This window comes from Ovis aries, chromosome 23, assembly GCF_016772045.2.
Source record: "Ovis aries strain OAR_USU_Benz2616 breed Rambouillet chromosome 23, ARS-UI_Ramb_v3.0, whole genome shotgun sequence".
NCBI classification, from domain to species: domain Eukaryota; kingdom Metazoa; phylum Chordata; class Mammalia; order Artiodactyla; family Bovidae; genus Ovis; species Ovis aries.
Window position 1 is genome coordinate 28,825,931 of NC_056076.1, and position 18,251 is coordinate 28,844,181.

General features: G+C 39.9%; 1 non-coding gene across 1 annotated transcript; it reads left to right on the top strand.

Annotated features, from left to right (window-relative positions):
- Positions 1–17,380: 17,380 nt before the first annotated feature.
- On the top strand, positions 17,381–17,544 carry LOC114110491 (U1 spliceosomal RNA). Its single transcript, XR_003586747.1, has one exon. It is a non-coding gene; the product is annotated as a U1 spliceosomal RNA (small nuclear RNA).
- Positions 17,545–18,251: the final 707 nt, after the last annotated feature.

Genomic DNA, 18,251 nt, shown 5'->3' on the forward strand with positions numbered 1-18,251 from the left:
CCAAGAGAATGCACTGGTCATAGCAAACACCCTCTTCCAACAACACAAGAGAAGACTCTACACATGGACGTTACCAGATGGTCAACACCGAAATCAGATTGATTCTATTCTTTGCAGCCAAAGATGGAGAAGCTCTATACAGTCAACAAAAACAAGACCGTGAGCTGACTGGCAGAGATCATGAGCTCCTTATTGCCAAATTCAGACTTAAATTGATGAAAATAGGGAAAACCGCTAGACCATTCAGGTATGACCTAAGTCAAATCCCTTATGATTATACAGTGGAAGTGACAAATAGATTTAAGGGACTAGATCTGGTAGATGGAGTGCCTGATGAACTATGGAATGAGGTTCATGACATTGTATAGGAGACAGAGATCAAGACCATCGCCATGGAAAAGAAATGCAAAAAAGCAAAATGGCTGTCTGGGGAGGCCTTACAAATAGCTGTCAAAAGAAGAGAAGCAAAAAGCAAAGGAGAAAAGGAAAGATATAAGCATCTGAATGCAGAGTTCCAAAGAATAGCAAGAAGAGATAAGAAAGCCTTCCTCAGCGATCAATGCAAAGAAATAGAGGAGAACAACAGAATGAGAAAGACTAGAGATCTCTTCAAGAAAATTAGAGATACCAAGGGAACATTTCACTCAAAGATGGGCTTGATGAAGGACAGAAATGGTATGGACCTAACAGAAGCAGAAGATATTAAGAAGAGGTGGCAAGAATACACAAAAGAATACACAAAAAAAGATCTTCATGACCAAGATAATCACGATGGTATGATCACTCACCTAGAGCCAGACATCCTGGAATGTGAAGTCAAGTGGGCCTTAGAAAGCATTACTACGAGTAAAGCTAGTGGAGGTGATGGAATTCCAGTTGAGCTATTTCAAATCCTGAAAGATGATGCTGTGAAAGTGCTACACTCAATATGCCAGCACATTTGGAAAACTCAGCAGTGGCCACAGGACTGGAAAAGGTCAGTTTTCATTCCAATCCCAAAGAAAAGCAATGCCAAAGAATGCTCAAACTACCGGACAGTTGCACTCATCTCACATGCTAACAAAGTAATGCTCAAAATTTTCCAAGCCAGGCTTCAGCAGTACATGAATCACGAACTTTTTGATGTTCAAGTTGGTTTTAGAAAAGGGAGAAGAACCAGAAATCAAATTGCCAACATCTGCTGGATCATCGAAAAAGCATGAGAGTTCCAGGAAAACATCTATTTCTGCATTATTGACTATGCCAAAGCCTTTGACTGTGTGGATCACAATAAACTGTGGAAAATTCTGAGAGAGATGAGAATACCAGACCACCTGACCTGCCTCTTGAGAAACCTATATGCAGGTCAGGAAGCAACAGTTAGAAGTGGACATGGAACAACAGACTGGTTCCAAATAGGAAAAGGAGTACGTCAAGGCTGTATATTGTCACCCTGCTTATTTAACTTATATGCAGAGTACATCATGAGAAACGCTGTGCTAGAAGAAACACAGGCTTGAATCAAGATTGCCAGGAGAAATATCAATAACCTCAGATATGCAGATGACACCATCCAAGTATGGCAAGTTCAACCAAGGATGGCAGAAGGTGAAGAGGAACTCAAAAGCCTCTTGATGACAGTGAAAGAGGAGTGAAAAAGTTGGCTTAAAGCTCAACATTCAGAAAATGAAGATCATGGCATCCGGTCCCATCACTTCATGGGAAATAGATGGGAAACAGTAAAAACAGTGTCAGACTTTATTTTGGGGGGCTCCAAAATCACTGCAGATGGTGACTGCAGCCACAAAATTAAAAGAAAAGTTATGACCAACCTAAATAGCATATTAAAAATCAGAGACATTACTTTGCTGACTAAGGTCCGTCCAGTCAAGGCTATGATTTTTCCTTTGGTCATGTGTGGATGCCACAGTTGGACTGCAAAGAAAGCTGAGTGCTGAAGAATTGATGCTTTTGAACTGTGGTGTTGGAGAAGACTCTTGAGAGTCCCTTGGACTGCAAGGAGATCCAACCAGTACATTCTAAAGGAGATCAGTCCTGGGTGTTCTTTGGAAGGAATGATGCCAAAGCTGAAACGCCAGTACTTTGGCCACCTCATGTGAAGTGTTGACTCATTGGAAAAGACTCTGATGCTGGGAGGGATAGGGGGCAGGAGAAGGGGATGACAGAGGATGAGATGGCTGGATGGCATCACTGACTCGATGGACTTGAGTCAGAGTGAACTCTGGGAGATGGTGATGGACAGGGAGGCCTGGTGTGCTGCGATTCATGGGGTGGCAAAGAGTCGGACACATGTGAGCAACTGAACTGAACTGACTGAATGGAGGCAATGGAATTCCCGATGAGCTATTTCAAATCCTAATAGATGATGCTGTTAAAGTGCTGCACTCACTATGTCAGCAAACTTGGAAAACTCAGCAGAGGCCACAGGACTGGAAAAGGTCAGTTTTCATTTCAATCCCAAAGAAAAGTGAAAGTGAAGTCGCTCAGTCGTGTCCGACTCTTTGCGACCCCATGGACTGTAGCCTACCAGGGTCTTCTGTCCATGGGACTTTCCAGGCAATGGTACTGGAGGGGATTGCCATTTCCTTCTCCAGGGGATCTTCCCAACCCAGGGATCAAACCCAGGTCTCTCTCATTGTAGACAGACACTTTACCGTCTGAGCCACCAGGGAAGTCCTCAATCTCAAAGAAGGGAATGCCAAAGACTGTTTAAACTACTGCACAATTGTGCTCATTTCACATGTTAACAAGGTATTACTCAAAATCCTTCAAGCTAGGCTTCAACAGTATGTGAACCAAGAACTTCCAGATGTACAAGCTGGATTTAGAAAAGGCAGAGGAATCAGATGTCAAACTGCCAACATCCATTGGATCACATAGAAAGCAAGGGAATTTCAGGAAAACACCTCCTTCTGCTTCATTGAATACACCAAAATTTTTGAATGTGTGGATCACAACAAAATATAGAAAATCTTACAGATATAGAAATACTAGATCACCTTACTTGCCTCCTGAGAAACCTGTACACAGGCCAAGAAGCAACAGTTAAAATGGGACATGGAGCAATGTACTGGTTCAAAATTGGGAAAGGGTGGCTGTATATTGTTACCCTGCTTCTTTAACTTATATGCAGGGTACATCATGTGAAATGTCGGTCTGGATGAAGCACAAGCTGGAATCAAGATTGCAGAGAGAAACAGCAATAACTTCAAATATGCACATGACACCACCCTTATAGCAGAAAGCTAAGAGGAACTGAATAGCCTCTTGATTAAGGTGAAAGAGGAGAATGAAAAAGCTGGCTTAAAACTCAACATTCAAAAAATGAAGATCATGGCATCTGGGCCTACCACTTCATGGCAAATAGGTGGAGAAAAAATGGAAACAGTGACAGACTTTATTTTCTTGGGCTCCAAAATCACTGCAGGTGATGACTGTAGCTCTGAAATTAAAAGACACTTGCTCCTTGGAGGAAAAGCTATGACCAACCTTGCGAATATGCCCTGGAGAAGGAAATGGCAGCCCACTCCAGTATTCTTGCCTGGAAAGTCCCATGGACTGTGGAGCCTGGTAGGCTACTGTCCATGGGGTTGCAAAGAGTCGGACATAACTGAGCAACTTCACTTCAGATAGCATATTAAAAAGCAGAGACAGCAATCACTTTGCTGACAAAGGTCTGTAATGTCAAAGATATGGTTTTTGAAATGGCAACCCACTCTAGTACTCTTGCCTAGAAAATCCCATGGATGGAGAAGCCTGTTAGGCTACAGTCCATGGGGTCGCAAAGAGTCAGACATGACTAAGCGACATCACTTTCATGCACAGATGGGAGAGTTGGACCATAAAGGAGGCTGAGCACTGAAGAATTGATGCTTTTGAACTGTGGTGTTGGAGAAGACTCTTGAGAGTCCCTTGGATGGCAAGGGGATTAAACCAGTCAATCCCAAAGGAAATTAGTCCTGAATAGTCATTGGAAGGACTGATGCTGAAGCTGAAGCTCCAATACTTTGGCTACCTGATGCGAAGAGCTGTCTTATTGGAAAAGACCCTGATGCTGGGAAAGATTGAGCACAGGAGATGAGGATATACAGGACGAGATGGTTGGATGGCATCACTGAGTTAATGGACATGAATTTGAGCAAGCTCCAGGAAATGGTGAAAGATAGAGAAGCCTGGTGTACCGCAGTCCATGGGGTCACAAAAACTTGGACCTACACTTAGCATCAATTTAAATACACCTTTTACTATTTTATGACTTAAATAAGACTATGATTCAATTCCTAATAGATGTAAATCTTCAGTTGTTTTTTTTTTTTTCTGCTGTCCATCATTTTTCTATTGTAAAGTGCAAAACAACAGATGGGGAACCTATATTCTCAGGAATCTGAGCCATCACAATTTCCTAATCACCCTGTTTGCCTAACTCAGAACCCCATCAAGCTGTGGGCTACTGGATGTTTAATTCATACATATTTGGCAAGGTTTATCTCATCTGCAACTTGAATAATACATTCTCCTATAATTCAAATTTGTGTTACTACCACCAACACAACAATAATGTAAGTGCAACATCTGGTGTATGAAGTGGAAAGGCTCTAAAAAGGAACACTTGAAAAACAAAAGTATAAAGCCAAACATCTCAACTGTTTCCTGAAATCTGTACCAGGTCTAACATTGGGTCAAATGCAGCTGCCAACCTCTCCTGCTTTTGAAGTTCCATGTGATTCATCTCTTCTTTCTTTGGGCTACAAAATCTGTTCCATCTTACATCTCCCATAATAGGAGTGAAGCAAAAATGAAGACTCTCTGCCACTCTCCAAATCTCACTAACCCTTTGGAGTTCTACAGCAGGGAGTCCACATGGAACCCAGTTCTGTACAGGACATTGTCAGTTAAACTCATAGGCAACAGAAAATACTGGCCATTTTTTTTTTCAATTCCACTATCACGGCCCACCATGAGTTGTGAATTATGTAAAGCTAGAAAGTGACTGACCATAAAATTGCACCAAAGCCTATACTGATGCTCATTCACTCTCAAAGTGCTGTTCCAACTTTGAGTAAGAGGCGAGGGAAGTATTCTAGTTCTAACAATGTATCCCTACTGAACTGTCCCCTTTCTGATGTGAAATGTGGTGTCCTGGATTCCAGGCTTTGATAAGAACTGCTAAAAACAGGAGGAAACCTCAAATCAAAAAAGAGGAACCTCCATACAGGCATGGTGAAGTATGTAAAATGGACAGTTATGTGCTATTAATTTCCTGTTCTTACTGAGAAGTTGAACCCCCAAAAGGCAATAGAGTGCATGGGCCCCCAGAATCAAGACCACACAGACCAGCCTTCGTTGTGAGTCTCTTAAGTTCTAGTCAATGCAATACATCCAGAAGTAGTGGTGAAACTTTTAGGAAGTACTGTGCTGCCAAAATAAAGATGAAATGGCAGAAGCTGAAAGAGGCATTTTGGACGTCAAAATGGAAGTTGATGAAGAAACTAGGTAGGTGAAGGCGTATAGATAGATACATGTGTATGTATGGCTGTATCTCTTTTGCTGTCCGTCTGAAACTATCACAGCATTTTTAATCAGCTATACTTCAACACAGGATTCCTAGGTGGCTTAGTGGTAAATAACCCACTTGCCAATGCAGGAGACATGAGAGATGCAGGTTTGAGCCCTGGGTCAGGAAGATTCCCTGGAGGAGGGCATGGCAACCCACTCCAGTATTCTAGCCTGGAGAATTCCATGGACAGAGGAGCCTGGCAGGCAACAGTCCATAGGGTTGCAAAGAGTCAGACAGGACTGAAGTGACTTAGCAGACACGCACATACACCAATACAAAATAAAAGTTAAAAAACAAACTAGGTAGAAGAAATCTCGATCTGAATGATCATGGAAGTCCTGGATCTCTTATCCAGACGTTTACATAAGAGAAAAATGATTGTGTCTTATTTCAGCCATTGTTATATATGTTGCTTGTCACAGGCAGATGAAACTAATCATAACTAATACATTAGAGAAGGCTAATTGTCTCATTTTATTAGCCACATTCAGAAACAATTATGAAAATCTCTGTTTCCCAGGTGTTCCTATGAGACGATTTCAACATTATATGCATTTCAAGGAGCATAATAACACTGGAGAATGTAATTAATTCAACCCATTTTGCTCCCTCATCCATCTTCTCTGAATCCTACAGTTCCCTTTTAAGCTTTTAATGCAGTGTGGTAATCATTACAAATGTTCACAGCATTTCCGCTTCACCTTCCTGACATCTGTGGGCTTGCCCTTCCCTGACCACTTGAATCAGGTGGCTCTATGGCTAGGCTGGCCAATGAAATATGAGCAGAAGTAACACATGTCACTTCCATGAGAATGCTTTAAGAACCTGTGTGTCTTTCACAATGCCCACTTCCTCTCACAGTAGAGATTATAAGGGTATTTACCAAGATTGTGCCTCTGTCACTTTGAATCCCTAAATAGATGTTATGATTGCCTTTGGCAACCCACAGAAAAGAATGATGCAAAACAAGAACTAACCTCTATTTCACTGAAACACTAATATGGGGGTGGGGGTGGGGGTGTTCTTGCAGCAAAAATTAGCTTATCCTGACTGATACATGCAATTCTCTGAGCAGATATGATGATGCAAAAAATCATCCTGTGCATGACTGTATATGGAGGAGCAGGCAGAGAACTGAATTTAACACTTTCCTAAAGATTGAACCAACTGAAATGTCAAATTTCTCTCCTAAGGGTTTTCTGTCTCCACTGGACTCTCCAGTACAACCATGCACTTTCGGGTCTCTCTTCCAATATGTGCATCTTCCAATATGCGCCTTTTCAAGACACTGACTCATGTATATTCTTAGTTTTGTTTCCAAATACCTTTGAAGGTAGCTCTCTTCCACCTCCTGCCACCTACTCAAAACTCTCATCATTTATATCCAGATCATTCCCAAATCCCCTGCAATTCTTATCCACACCACTCTGCTGAAAATATCAATGACTTCATACTTACCAAAACTACAGGCTTCATCCTCCTCAACTACTTTGCCCCTTGGGCCTCTGATGACATTTCTCCATAGTTTAATGATAAAGCTCCTCTAGAGAGGCTTTTCCTGGTCCTCTTATCTCTCTAACCACTTTTCTCCATCTTCTTCCTGATTGCTTTTTCTAACCTCAGCCACCACCAAGATTCTCCCATCGATCTCCTTTATATTTACACCTTTTTAAAAAAATCTCTCCAGATGGGCTCATCAACCCAATCATTTATGAACTAATGTCTCAAAATCTGTATCTATAGCCCCCAAATCACTCAGCAATTATTCACAAACTTCACAGAGCTCTAGGTTTTCATAACTAAAGCAGAAATCATTATCTTCTGCCTCACCTGGGCTATTTTCTGGGCTTCCCTTGTGGCTCAACTGGTAAAGAATCTGCCTGCAATGAAGGAGACCTGGGTTTCATCCTTGGGTTGGGAAGATCCCCTGGAAAAGCGAATGACTGCTCACTCCAGTATTCTGGCCTGGAGAATTCCATGGACTGTATAGTCCATGGGGTCTCAAAGAGTTGGACCCTACTGAGAGACTTTCACTTTCACTTCTATTTTCTATCATACCTCAACCTAATATGTTAAAAACCCCAGTGATTCTGGACTCCTCTTTCTCCCATCTCCAATCAGGTCCTTCAACCGGTTTCTTTCTCTGCATTATAACTGGTAATTCTTTTGTTCATATTTGTTTCATCTCTACTTGCTCTCTGCATAGCCTCCTTACTGATCTCTCTGCCTCTTTGTTTACTTATGTGAACTCATTTATGAGATCACCTAAATTATCTCCCTCAATTTTTGATTATATATTCCCTATAAAAGGAAATGCAAATCATCATTGCATTACAAAACTCTTTTAAACTGACTTTGTAGCATTTTTATTTTATGTCCTACACTACCCAGCAAAGAGTTGGACATGACTAACCGAATATCACCCCTCATCTAATGCTGTAATCCAAAACCTCAGATAACTCTATGCTTCAAATCCCTATGTAATTCTTAAGGCTCCTCTTTTTTTGTAGCATGTCTTTAGTAGCCTTTATGTTTCCATCTCCCTGTCTCATCAACTAGACCATGAACTACTCTCTGTCTCATCAAACTTGGTATTTGCAATATGTGAACTATCTATCTATCTATCCTAAGCAATAAAAAATTCTAAGCTTCTATCATTTTTGTAACAAAAAAAAAACAAACAACAATAGCAAAAAAAAAAAAGCCTGCCATAATTTCTTTCAACTTTACCACTATTTTTTTGCTTTCAGTCACGCTCAATGTAAAAACTAGTTTTCACTCTTTGTGAAAGTTCATGTAATTAAAAAGTAATTATTTCAAGTAGGCAAAATGTATTTTATGATCTTTTATAAAAAGGAGAGTCAGTGCTGAATTACTTAGAAATGACTTCAGAATGATGTAAGGTAAGAGCTGTAATGAATTTGTCCATACTTTGTATGCTGAGATATTTTTTTTTAATTTTTATTTTTACTTTATTTTACTTTACACTACTGTATTGGTTTTGCCATACATTGACATGAATCCGCCACAGGTGTATGTGAGTTCCCAAACATGAACCCCCCTCCCACCTCCCACCCCATATCATCTCTCTGGATCATCCCCTTGCACCAGCCCCAAGCATTCTGTATCCTGCATCAAACATAGCCTGGCGATTCATTTCTTACATGATAGTATACATGTTTCAATGCCATTTTCCCAAATCATCCCACCCTCACTCTTTCCCTCAGAGTCCAGAAGTCTACTCTACACATCTGTGTCTCTTTTGCTGTCTCGCATACAGGGTCATCATTACCATCTTTCTAAATTCCATATATATGTGTTAGTATACTGTATTGGTGTTTTTCTTTCTGGCTTACTTCACTCCATATAATCGGCTCTAGTTTCATCCATCTCATTAGAACTGATTCAAATGTATTCTTTTTAATGGCTGAGTAATACTCCATTGTGTATATGTACCCACAGCTTTCTTGTCCATTCATCTGCTGATGGACATCTAGGTTGTTTCCATGTCCTGGCTATTATAAACAGTGCTGCAATGAACATTGGGGTACATGTGTCTCTTTCAATTCTGGTTTCCTCGGTGTGTATGCCCAGCAGTGGGATTGCTGGGTCATAAGGCAATTCTATTTGCAATTTTTTAAGGAATCTCCACACTGCTCTCCATAGTGACTGTACTAGTTTGCATTCCCACCAACAGTGTAAGAGGGTTCCCTTTTCTCCACACCCTCTCCAGCATTTATTGCTTGCAGACTTTTGGATCGCAGCCATTCTGACTGGTGTGAAGTGGTACCTCATTGTGGTCTTGATTTGCTTTTCTCTAATAATGAGTGATGTTGATGTATGCTGAGACATTTTTGAGCAAATCTTAAAAAGCAATGATAGGAATTTAGTCATGAGACTTTCATCAAGATTAATGGGAGCAATGCTCCTTAAATCCCCTGACACAGGTCTGAAAACTTGCCAAGTGCTTCAGGGATGTCTTTGTGACTGAAAATTCTGGCTTTAGTTTCAGGTTGCAGATTTTAGGAAGCAGTGATTGTGTTTGACAACCTTGTGGCCTCAATTATATAATAACAGGATATCAGGTTTTGATGATAACCTAGAGGCTATTCTGTCTGATACTTGAATTCTTTCTAAAACACTAGTTAAGTGATCATGCTATTTCTATTTGAGCAGGAAAATCATTGCCTCCCAAATGCCCATTTCATTTAGACAAATCAAAGACAAAGATGAAAGTAATTTATGATGATGAAATATATAATTTTTAAGACTTTGAAAAATTTTTTTCTTCCAAATACCCAAGCTTCCCAAATACCCCAGTAAAGCTTCTAATGATAGTTTCAGAACACATAAAAATGATAGTTGCAGGACATAGATTTATTTAGTGTGGGCCCATTAATGTTAGAACAGTCTTGGAAGAGCTCTCTCTACAGTTAACTGGCATGGGATAGCTCTTGTTCACAGGTATCCTTGTTGTTATTGTTGTTCAGTCACTAAGCTGTGTCCGACTCTCTGTGACCCCCTGGACTGAAGTGCATCAAGCTTCCCTGTCCTTCACTATCTCCTGGAGTTTGCTCAAACTCATGTCCATTGAGTCGGTGATGGCATCCAACCATCTCATCCTCTGCTGTTCTTTTCTCCTCTTGCTCTCAATCTTTCCCAGCATCAGCATCTTTTCTGATGAGTTGGCTCTTTGCATCAGGTGGCCAAAGTATTGGAGCTTCAGCTTCAGCATCAGTCCTTCCAATGAATATTCAGGGTTGATTTACTTAAGGATTGACCAGTTTGATCTCCCTGCTCTCCAAGGGTCTGTTAAGAGTCTTCTCTAACACCACAGTTATCAGCTATCCTTAAGATAAGACATTTGTAAAAATTTCTCCCCAGATGGCATATCTTCATCTGTTTCTAGTTGGTAGGAATATTCAGGAAATTTAACATAAAAATTCTTTATTTTGAAGAGCCAACATGCTCTGGAGTTTTTTAAAACTAATATTTTCCTTTCAGGGATCTTCCACATAACCAAAATCATTCTTAGATTCAATAGAAAATTCTGCACACTCTATGTGAGTCCTGTCTTGATTTATATCTGCAAAGAGGTCCAGCAATTGTGTAAAACTTAACAACCAACATTCCAGAATTCCCCATTCTTTTACCTTGGTAGTCAAGAACTGAAATACATTAATGTTTGAAAAAATGTTTTTTTCTAATCATATTTATGGCACCATTTTTCTCTTGTCAAAATCATCTTAAGAAACTTCTGTAACACTAAACTTCCACTAAATGTGCCACCAATTTAAGCCAAAAGCATGTCAACAGCAAACATATTTTAACATGAACTATAATCTATATCTCCATAGAGATGGCTGTTTCTAATGCAAGATTCTGCCAGAGTGCCAACCTAAGAAAAAGCAAACCAAGTCTATTTTAAGTGGAGGAAAAAAACTAGAGTTCAAAGAACGGCAGCTACAATCTGAGCATTTTATAGTTTGATTCATAAAGTAACTACAGAGTGTGCTTTTGAAGTATTATTGCTTCCCTTAGCAATAAGCAGAATCTTTGTATCTTAAAGGCAATCATAATTCCTAGTCTAAATTATCTTAACCTGAAGTTGTCCTTTACACAAAGATCATTATCACTTAAATATCTAAATTTTCAATAAAACCTTCTTGGGAATGAAACAGGAAACTCTCAGATTGAAAGTCTGGGCCTTTGTAGGGAAAACTCACCATGATAACAATGTAGATTAAGAATGTATATTGAAAAATACACGTTCTTTTAAGAGAAACAAGTTCCAAGTTCTGTTGACCCAATAGGTCAGGCAGATTAACAAATAATGCCACCAGGAACAAACAGGAAAGATGATAGAGGAAGATTTCTGGATTTCTGGAATATTCAGGGCAGGAGAAACAAGGACGACAGATGAAGGAGAAGATAGAATACCCTCTCTAAGACATTTCTCCTGAAGAGTGAATGAAGAAAGGGCTATAAGGTATTAAAATAGACCCACAATTGGACTTCAAATGCCTATGAGGAAAAGTGTGAGACCCAGAGATGCCCCACCTTTAGGAACCAAAGTAACTGAGACCTGGCATGCTTTTAGTCACATTCTCTGAAAACAGATTTGACCCAGAGTTATAGCAGCCAAAATACATTACAAAGTCTTTAGCAGAATAGCTCATGATTGGATAGTTAAAGCATAGACAGGCATTGTGGCAGAAACTGACATACAGGTAGGGGGATGAAAAAGGATGCAATGAAATTAAAGTTAAAAGTCCATGTGATTAGTTTTGTTAATTTATGCCTACCCTAGTTGAATACAAAAGAAACAAAATTTTATTTATTCTTCCTTGACATATATATGCCTATTTTTGTTCTTGTTATATAAGTGTTATCATATGCTTTAGTGTTCAGTTGGATGACACACGTGTTTGTCTTGGTGACAAGCTAAGTGAACGTGGGGTAAGTATTTTAGGCAAACCCTCCAAAGAGGGGAGGTGGAGCAACATTATTTGAATGTTGGTGACTTAAATGGAAGCTGAACATTGGTACCCCAGATTTACGTGGGAAATTTTTTTTTTCAAACATAACTTACACCCTTTAGGCAAATGATTAATTCACCTTCAATGTTGGAATGCTGTGTCTATGTCATTGTGAACACTTAGAATTGTATATCTGTTTCACCAAGTGACCACTCTAAAGAAATATATAGAACAAAACATAAGCAAGTTATTATTGGTCCATAACCTCAACAAACTGGAGTAGCCTTTACATGGTACCTAGTTTTAGCAAAACCAAAGTACAGAGGTTCAAAGAAACTTCTAACATGTATAATTATCTTTGTCCGAGATTATACTTGTAATTATATAATTGAGATCACAGGGCCATGGTGGAGGGGAATTCCATCTAAAACTTATCCCAAATCACTCTTCTGTGTGCAAGCTTTCTCTAGCCACTTTTCACAATCCAGCAGGAAGGTTGCCTAATTTAGTCTAGATTGTAGCGTTCTCAAGTAAAAATAAAGTTCTTTAAACCATAGCTTTGGAGGAAAAATTCTTCCTAATTTATACAAGCACCAGAATTTTAAACTTTACAGTTGATCAGGTTAGGTATCAATAATAAATAGTACTTAGAGAGGGGTCTTTAAATTGTGTTCTGAGTACTGCAAAACAAAGTTTCACTCTCACACTCTTTTTAGAACCGTATACATTTTTATGCCTACTTACACAAAGTAAACTATAAGGTTTTTATAACAACTTCTGGCTCCTCTTGCTAAAAATAGAAAGTAAAATGTTCCATCATGTGGTTACATTCTAAACCACCTGGATGTTCTTCTGTCTTCATTAGTCCTGGTCTTCTTCCTTAGGGTCCAGTCTTCTCTGAAATACAGACTTTGCTTGTCACTAACTGTAGGCTTCATGGGAATTGATTGTAAACACAGGAATGAATGCATATGGCTTGCATCTCTTTGTTGCTTTCCTGTGTGTTTCTTTGCTCTGTTGGCTACAATTATTTGCCATTGTTAGTCACTGTATTCAATGAGAAGGGAAATATTTCTCTCCATTGAAAGAGTCACTTTAAACTTGACGGGGGAAATGAAAAGGAGTTCTTTTGTAAGGCTATTATACTCTTTATATAACATATCCCTGGCAGGGGTAGGTATCACTTTTCTTAAAGAGAATACAATGAGGTGACTCATTTTTATCTGAAGAATATTGTGAGGTGGAAGGTACAGCAGATGCCAATTCTTTTCCTCCAGTTCTTCTTCTTCTTCACACGTACCTATGGGAATTTCATTCACACAGATACACAGGCAGTCTGATTCTTGTGGGAGCTTGCATACCTTCTGTGACTTCATGCTATGGTGATAGTTCACTGATTCAGAGATGAGCACTGGACCCCAGATGGGCCTGTATGAGTACTTAACTGGAAATTTTGCAACAGGGACTGGAGAACTCAAGTTTAGCTTGTATGATAAAAAGGAAGGGAGTTGGTCATAGGCTGGTGCCATTGACTAAAGAAGCAGAGTAAAGGAATTTGTGATAAAAGGAAAGAATGAGTCAAACAAAACACAGTATGGCAAGGGTATTAGAATAATGTTTGATTGTTTTAAATATCTAGCCGCATTCCTCTCCCCAGGTTTGGCGATACTTGGATTTTCCTATCCCCCCTATTTTGAACTGGTTGAATGTTACTAGCAAACAAAACAGTCTGAAATGAAACACTAGCATATAGCTCATGTCACCTTAAAAGGCAGGATGGATGTCTTACTTTCAGGAAAATGGTACTCACTAGTGTATTAGAGTCTAACTAACTGCACCTCCTTCTCCTTAACTCAGGAGATGCAGCTGACTTTAATGAACAGGATACCATGAGCCTATCACCCCCAGGAGCTTAACTGCACTGTTCACCAAGAGCCAGATGTTTCATGGTCCTATTACACTCAGTGCTTCACTCTCAGGATGACAGTGCTTAACGTGGACTAATTCATAGTTCTTAGCAAGGTAGCCTGAGCCAAGCAGCTAAGCGAATTCTCTAAAAGAGCCTCCAGATAAGCCTGATATAAGATAGACTGATACAATAAATTTCAGGTAAAGATACATGTGAAAGACACTGAGTAGCAAAAGCAAGTTTTACTAATAAACACAGGATAATATTTTTAACCTTAATACCAAATACTATGTAGATAACACTGGCCTGGCCTTTTCTAAATTTTCTTTTCTTACAGTTGCTTCTGGTTGCCTAGCTACTAGTTACAGGGTTCTCTGTAGTGCTACCCTATAAAATGTTCTACTCTGAGAGGTTTAAGGTGGATCTGTGTTTGGATCTGTGCTTTATAAGGCAGGGCCCACAGCAAAATCCACTCAATCCCAAGACTTAAGTTAATGAAAATCAATTTAGAATACATGTCAAGAGGGGCAGGATTGACTTACACATCAAAGAAAGTGCTCACATGATGTGATTCCAGGTGGCCCTCTTCAAACCCCTTCCTCACCCATTGATTCATAAAGAAATTCTATCATTCTCTTAAAAAGTTAACCCATTATGAATGAAAATCCCCAACAAAAGGCAATGTATTACACTGTTTTCTATAATACACACCTTGATGGAAATGAACAATCTGAACATTTATTGAGGAGTGAAGGGAGGGGGGACCATGTACATTTCCCAGACCTGTGGGTTGATAAAACAGTACCAAACAGGGAGACTGAGTTTGCCAAAAGTAAACTCTTTAACTTGATGAATTTTATTTATTTTCCACCTTACTGGAAGGGCTTAAATGACATTTGTGAAAATTTTAAAGACATGAATGGAGATCATCTACAAAATTATATTTGCTTTAAATACTCTGCCAAAAGTTTCAAGAAACTGATATTCCTAGGTGACAACAGTGACTGAATTACTAGTCACTGTAGACCAAAAGACCATTTTTAATGTAGGTATGATTTAATGAACATATATTTATAATGCACAAGGTGTGCATTACAGAAAGCAGTGTAATACATTGCCTTTTGTTGGGGATTTTCATTCATAATGGATTAACTTTTTAAGAGAATGATAGAATTTCTTTATGAATCAGTGGGTGAGGAAGGGGTTTGAAGAGGGCCACCTGGAATCACATCATGTGAGCACTTTCTTTGATGTGTAAGTCAATCCTAGCCCTCTTGGCATGTATTCTTATCATCTTAATCACATAAACATACAATTATTGCTAAACTATTAAAGTGCAACCTCCTTCAAAGGGGAACCGTGTAAGCTGGTTTCTATTTTTCTGACGTGACTAGAACGGAAGCTGAGAAACAGAAACACTAAACACTCCAACTCTTAAAAATTATTTAAAACAAGATAGTAAAAAATCTAAACACTCTAGGTTCAATGAGGTTATTTTATATTTAGTCTTCTTCTTAATCATAATCTTGCATTTTCTTTTCCCTAATTCTTTAATAAGATTATGAGACATGGGAAATCATGCCACCCACTGGAAATATAACCTTTTTTGAATGTTATACTATTTTGTGAAAGTCAAATAGTTAATATGTGTGCTTTCATCTTGACCCTAACACACAGAATACTAGGGAAGATTTTCTTGACCTTAGATACAGCTATAAACCCTTTGAACACAGAACATGCATTAAGCACTCACAAAATTCATGTTCTCAGAAACATAGTTTTGAAAAGACTGGTTTAAATTTCCCCAAATTTTTTCACCAAGAAATGCATCCAACTATCTCAACACTTTCCTTCCTAATATTGAAGGCTTCATTTTCTTAACTGGAACAAAAATGATCATGACCGCCCTCCTCCCTTCTCACAATGGCTGTGCTTGCAACATGGAGAAAGATTTTCACCTGGCTTTCTGTTCTGAAGCCATACCTCTCAATAAAGAGCTTACCAAAACCTAAATAAATGTTTTAACACTTCAGTGTTGAGATAGATGACTTTATTAAGGGTTATAATTTTAAAACCCACTTTTAATTTTTGAAACTGATATGTTTCAAAACATATTATGAAAATTCCAAATCTGAGTTACTCACAATCTCACAAGGCCTCCAGCATCAGGGCTGCCTATATTCACACCCCTCACTCTCACTCTTTCAGAATAACCTCACTTCCAAATATTTGTTGGAAGTCTTTTATGACTCCAGAAATATTTTCTGTACTTGAAGATATACAAGGAGGAAGGCAAGGTAGAAGATAAGAAGGAAGCAGGCAATTCCCTGCCCCCAAGTGTTTTATAATAGGGGCTTCCCTGGTGGCTCAGATGGTAAAGAATCTGCCTGCCAATGCAGGAGACACAGGTTTGGTCCCTGACTGGGGAAGATCCCCTGGAAAAGGAAAGGGCAACCCATTCCACTATTCTTGCCTGGAAAATCCCATGGACAGAGGAGCCTACTGGGCTATAGTCCACGGGATCGCGAAAGAGTTGGGCATGACTTAGCGACTAAACAACAGTAAAAGTATCTTACAATACACTAACGAATAGACAATTAGCAAGGAAGTAAACCTTCTACCCTAAATTTTCCATCCCCCAATCTATTACCAGGGAAACCTTGCCTCTGATGGTTACATGCTGTCACTGGGCCTCTGTTAATTTTGTGATCTGATGACTCCCTTTGCTATCGGCGAGTCCAGTTCTATAATTCTGTCCCCTCCTTTCAGTCCTGGCTTGTAGATGACAGCTGCCCCTTCTTGATGATGCAGGTGGCCCTTGGACTAAGGCATTCCCAGTGATTCTGGCAGACAGTGTCCTCTCCCTTTGAACATAACCATCTGGAGAGATTCCCGGCCTCATGTGGGTTTTTTGAGCCGCCTTCTACCATTTTCAGCAGCAGTTCTGGCATTCTTATCACACTTAGAAAGGGCCAATACTCTCTTCAAAATTTCAAGAGTCAGAGCAGCATCATGTCAGTTCCACAGCCTTTGCAGTTAATTAAATCTTCTAGTATGGGCGAATGCTCTGTATCAACAAATTCTTCTTTATCTGGCCTTCAGTAACGGTTCTCTTGTTCCAGTACTCTCATAATCCAGTCTGAGAGATACCATCAGATCCCTGCCAGGGGGTTTTGGCTAGGACTTTCAGCTGTTTATGTCCTCCTTTTACAGGCTCAGCACTTCATCTCTCTAGCCAGTTCATTCTATGACTTTACTCTAGTGACCTAAAGGAGAGGGGAAGGGTTATATTCTAAAGGTCGGGGTGGGAATCTGTCCCATTTTGTGAAGCAGAGGCTTTTCATCATCTTCAATCAAGTAGAAATAGGAGGCATGAACCACTAGTACAAGCACAGATGGTTCACAAAAAGCTTGAACTATCACGTTTTCCAGTATATACTTACCTGGCAGGGGAGGTACCATGATCAAGAAGGTGGTTCTCCCAGGGAGAGGCTTAGCCATTGCACTGTGGGTGTGTTGACCTCTGCGATTTCCCCAAATGTGGGAAACTTCATGGCATACTTTCTGGTAGTGGGGGACTGCGTTCACGCTCTTTTTTTTTTTTTTTTAAGGCTTCCCTGATAGCTCAGTTGGTAAAGAATCCACCTGCAATATAGGAGACCCCAGTTTGATTCCTGGGTTGGGAAGATCCGCTAAAGAAGGGATAGGCTGCCCACTCCTCCAGTATTCTTGGGCTTCCCTAGTGGCTCAGCTTGTAAAGAATCTGCCTGCAATGCTGAAGACCTGGGTTTGATCCCTGGGTTGGGAAGATCCCCTGGAGAAAGGAAAGGTTGCCCACTCCAGTATTCTGGCCTGGAGAATTCCATGGACTGTATAGGCCATGGGGTGCAGAGTCGGACATGGCTGAGCAACTTTCACTTTCACTTTCCAGTATATCAGTCCAGACTTTATTGTTGTTCAGTTGCTAAATTGCATCTGACTCTCTGTGACCCCATGGATTGTAGCACGCCAGGCTCCTCTTTCCTCCACTGTCGCCCAGAGTTTGCTCAAATTCATGTTCATCATCCTTTCTCTTTGGTGACTGAGACATCAGTTACTGGAGCTATGTCCCCTGCCAAGTCTGTCTGCTGAGGAGAGAATGGATGCCCCAGAGAGAGGAGCAGAGAAGAAAGAGGAAAAAGTAGACTTTACACATTTCCCTCTCTGGATTTATTTGTCTCTAACACCGACATGGAACAGACTCTTTTCTAAGTGGGTCATACATTGTACTTTTTCTATTACTCTGATTCAAGTTGGATGTGTGTCC